A 4,880-nucleotide genomic window follows, 5' to 3' on the forward strand; every position below is an offset into this window, starting at 1 on the left:
CATGGGTCAACGTCCAAAATTGCATTCTACTCCAGGGTATGTCTGAAATCATTTGAAAAAAATGATCATTGAGAAACCATGTAGACAAAGAGGACAGTGACCAGAGGCAGAGCCAGGGCTGGGAAGCTTGGCCAGGGATGCAATGGTAGGGGCCAAGGCTCATGTCTGAGACATAGGGACAGTCAGTGCAGCATTAGAGGGGGAAAATGCAGGACAATGTGGGAGGTTTACTCTGTATTTCTGACCTGGAGGCCCAGCCACATCTCAGACTTCAGCAGATGTTCCCAGGAGAAATCCACCCTGGGGTAAAGTCTCAGGTCCTGGCTTATCTATTAAAGCAGCTTCCTGCAGCTGCCCAAGCTCAGCTGTGTTCTCTTCCCCAGCAGAACCCTCTGTCTGGACCAAGCCAGAGGATATGCCCACATTCAGATTTTGCATTTCCATGAGGATATAAAAAACAGGAGAACATCTCATCACCTACAACATACTTTCTGTCTCTGGAATTGTTGATCTTCTGGTCCTCACTTCTTCCATGGCTCTCTGATTTCATCATAAACATGATTTTTACATTTTTTGTTTTCCTCTGTATTTGTTGCAATGTTATGTTGTTCCTGTGAGATCTACTCCATCCTACCTGAACCTGGAAATGCCTTTTATTTCAAATTCAGGTGTAATATGTGGGTAGGACTTAGGTAGTACGTTGTAAAACTGGTGGTCTAGATCAATCCATTTATGCACATGGTATGAGCACACCAATGCCTCAAGGAAAGGAAAAAGAAATCCCTGAAAAGATGTTGGTCCTGCCATCATCAAAATGGCAATTAATTATTAGTGTATTTCCAAATTCCAGGCACATTGCCTAGATATACATGCCTTACAGATGCCCCATTGACAATAGTGCTCTAGTAATATTTTGATTAAATGAAGGGGCATATTACTTATGGAGTTATGGGGTAAGTAAGTGAAGGTTTGGATTCACAAAATAAAACAATGTTATGTCTGCTTAAGGAAGTAAACGACATTGGAGATGGTTGCCTGCTTCCAGATACTAGATCCCATGGAACATGTGTGGTATACTGTCTTCACCACGATAAACATGTGACACCTAACTAAATCTGTGGATCCACCAGTTCCCTGGGCCTCAGTCACTCCCTGAGGACTGAACTCTTCTGCCTGTTGCCCTAGGCCTTCCTCTGCATCCCAGTTCCACCCAGCCTCTGGCTTAAACAGCAGTTCATCATGAAAGACATACTGAGTAGCATGAACACGATTTCCCTGTGGGAGTCAGCAGGGCATGGACCATTATCTGTACATCCCACAAGTGAGCTGTGAGTATGCTGACATGAACTGCAATCCTCCAGCTGTTTTCATGCCTTGTACTTGAACTCTCTCACACTGCCAGTATAGCACAGGCCTGCACTGCTTCCAATACACTTGACTCAGTATTCCTTCTCTTGATGCAAGCAGCTTCATGTTTGCAGAGTCACAGGAGTAATGCAGAAGCATTTTGTTCCTGATAGGATAAGGAGGGTGTCTACAGCATGATTCGGGCTTTCCCTAAACCTGCTCCCCTTCTGGACCTCAGGGTAGGTGTTTCTCCACTCCTGACAAATGCTACATACTTATTGTGTTGTGTGCGGTGACCAGCTTTGATGGGGTCAGTTTTGTTGTCCAGGATGCAGTGCGCTTTGGAGACATGAGGGAAACAGGGATTTCAGCAAAGCATTCTTGATCCTTCAGTGTACAGGTGGTATAGGAAAATTTCAAAGCCCCTTTCTGAACATAAAATAATTTCTGTGAGACGTTTCATTTCCTGGACATTTCAGGGCAATAGATGGTGAGATACACAACAAGCACAATGGAAATTTCTGAAGTTCTTATGTTGTATTTCATAGGAAACAGTAATACAAGACCCCATTATACATGTCCAAAGTGATTCTGTAAAAGAAGAGATATTCTAAACCCCAGACAAAAATACTAAAAAATTATCCCTGTTTATTCTGCTCTGTGCTCCCAAGGAAGTTCTTCCCTTAAAAAATCTTTTGAATTCACCTGGTACATATAGAGTGAGGTAAGTATGATGGGATATTCACCAGATGTTAACAACTGGTTACCAGGAATTTCAGATTCACTGTCTGACACATAAAATTCTGTTTTTCCTCTTGTCTTAAACAGATCCTTTGCTCTCTGTCTCTATTGGAAGATTTTTTTTTTCTCCTTGTCTCACTCTTTTAAGTTGAATGCTTCCACACAGTTTAATTCACTGCATCTGAAGGAAAGACTGTGCCTAACCGTTCAACATTCTTTAACTGTTAACCTGGTAAGAAGAGATACCAAACTACTTTGCAACCATTTCATGTCATGTCCTTCTTGTTTTTGCAGACTCTGCCCATCAATACCAACATGGTAGAAGCCATCTACCAATATGAGCCTGGAAGGAGCTAAGCAAGATGGTCATTCATCTCCCACATACTGATCTGGATATTCAGAATCTGATCCTGATGCCATTTGGCAACTTGATGACGGTTTTCTTGGTTTTCTCCCAAACAAAGAAGATACTTTATTTCACTCTGCTCACAGGAGAACCACACCCTTCTCATGGCTCTGTCCACATGGCTTCACCCACCTGGGAATTTGCATATTGTCCCCTCGGGAGGATCCTTTTTAGCAGGTCTGACATAAAAGGTCAGCTCAAACATTGCTTGGACTTACCAAGCTTCATCTGTTCATCTGCTCAGAATGAGGTTTCCTGCTCAGCTCCTGGGACTGCTGATGCTCTGGGTCCCAGGTAAGAGCAGAGGGGACATGAGAAAGGAGAATAGGGTGGGGAAGGTGAGCTCTCCATGTTTAGATGGAAGGTATCTGCTAGTAAGTTGTGTATGTCTTTCCCTCAAGGTGGGGCGTGACATACTGAGATCTGTCAGGGTAAGGAAGATTGGGAAAGGAGAAAAGTCTGTGTTCTGGTGACCCCCGCAGCATAGAAACGGGAGGGTAGTATAGGTGACTACCAGGGACCCTTTGTACCTTAGAAAATCTGTTCCTTCTTAAAATTGAATATGTGGGGAATATGCATCAAAATAACACAGAAAAGAAATAATCTCACATACCATAAATAATGGAAGGGAAACATGAAAATGCTAATAATGTTTGAACTTTGTATTTCACTCTCCTTCCCTTAGGATCCAGCGGGGAGATTGTGCTGACACAGACCCCACTCTCGCTGTCCATCACCCCTGGAGAGCCGGCCTCCATCTCCTACGGGGCCAGTTAAAGCCTCCTGTACAGTAATGGAAAGAACTATTTGTATTGGTACCTGCAGAAGCCAGGCCAGTCTCCACAGATTCTGATCTACTTGGCCTCAGCCGTTACCCTGGGGTCCCAGACAGGTTCAGTGGCAGCGGGTCAGGGACAGATTTCACCCTGACAATTAGCCGGGTAGAGGCTGAGGATATGGGAGTTTATTACTGCCTGCAAAGCTTAGAATTTCTTCCCACAGTGGTTCAGGCCCGAACACAAACCTCCTGCCTGGGGTGGCCCAGCTGCCCACATGTGTTGTTGGTCTAAAGAGAAGCCACAGCAGATTCTCTGAGTCTGTGCAAGAGAACCATGTTGGAGACTCAGGAGAGCAGGTGTATGTGTATAGGATGAGCACTTCACCTTCACATCAGGTGTAATGGGTTAAGGCCCCATCCATGGCAATGGTCTGGCTTGGAAGAACCAGTCATGGTGTGGGGGGCCCATCTGCCTCCTGAAAAACCAGTCATGACCCTTGGGAGACCTGAGGGAAAGCTCATGCTATTTCCTCCTGTCTTGCCTACAATTTATATTTAGTCACAAATAAATATAATATATTTATATCTAGTCGCATGAAAATAAAATATCTTAAAAATAAGATGAAATCAGACAGAGAGAGAAACCATCAGAGACTTTTAATCCTAGGAAACAAACTGAGGATTGTGGGAGGGGAGGGAGGGGATGGTCTAACGTGGCACTGGACAATAAGGAAGGCGGGTGATGTAATGAAATCTGGGTATTATATAAGACTGAAGAATCACAGGCCTCTACCTCTGAAACCAGTAATACATCATATATTAAATAATTGAATTTAAATAAAAATTGTTTAAAAAAATAAGTTAAAAGTATAAATAAATAAATAAATAAATAAATAAATAATTTATAAATCCCCCAACTGAAGGAGAGTCTTGGTAATCAAAGTTGAGCAAGTTTTGGGATTTAGCCATTTTTAAGAAACTTTTAAAAATGTAATATTTAATTATATTCAGAAATTGCTGTTTCCTTTCCTTCCAATTTTATACTCCTTTTTATTCCTTTTCTTCTCATCCCAAGATGATGGTTGAGGTAGGTATTCGACCCAAAGTCCCCTCTGGAGGAATTGGCTGAGAACAACTGGTAAATGTTGTGGTGTTTGGACATCTAAACAGACTTGTACAGAGCAGTCAAATATCCTAATGCTAAAAGTCTGACTTGCTTCCATTATCTGTTGCTGAGGGTAAAAGCCAGTTCTTGACATTCCAGAACTTGTGTTTTTTCCTAAACAACAACAACAACAACAACAACAACAAATAGCATAAATGGAATATTATGTGCCAAATATCCTCAAATAAATGAATAAATAAAGATAAAAATCATGAACTGGAAGGTGTAGAGCTTAGAATTTCCCTTTGGAAGAAAAAGAATAGAATGAATTTTTGTTTTCCTTTCCCAGAAGAATGAAACTTTAAATCGATGAGTGGGCTTCAGGAAACGGGGACATAACAGACATTCACTTCTGGACATTCCTCTGCTCTTAGATTATGCTCGTCAGGGGTGAGGGCTGGTGATAGCAACCTAGAAAGGAACCTACTGTGGTCCTTAGGAGG

The 4,880-nt window shown here is 42.4% G+C and overlaps 1 pseudogene; it reads left to right on the plus strand.

Annotated features, from left to right (window-relative positions):
- Nucleotides 1-2,725: 2,725 nt before the first annotated feature.
- LOC132021370 (immunoglobulin kappa variable 2-29-like) lies at nucleotides 2,726-3,749 on the plus strand (annotated as a pseudogene).
- The last annotated feature ends 1,131 nt before the right edge of the window (nucleotides 3,750-4,880 follow it).

Source organism: Mustela nigripes, chromosome 7 (genome assembly GCF_022355385.1).
Source record: "Mustela nigripes isolate SB6536 chromosome 7, MUSNIG.SB6536, whole genome shotgun sequence".
Lineage (NCBI taxonomy): Eukaryota > Metazoa > Chordata > Mammalia > Carnivora > Mustelidae > Mustela > Mustela nigripes.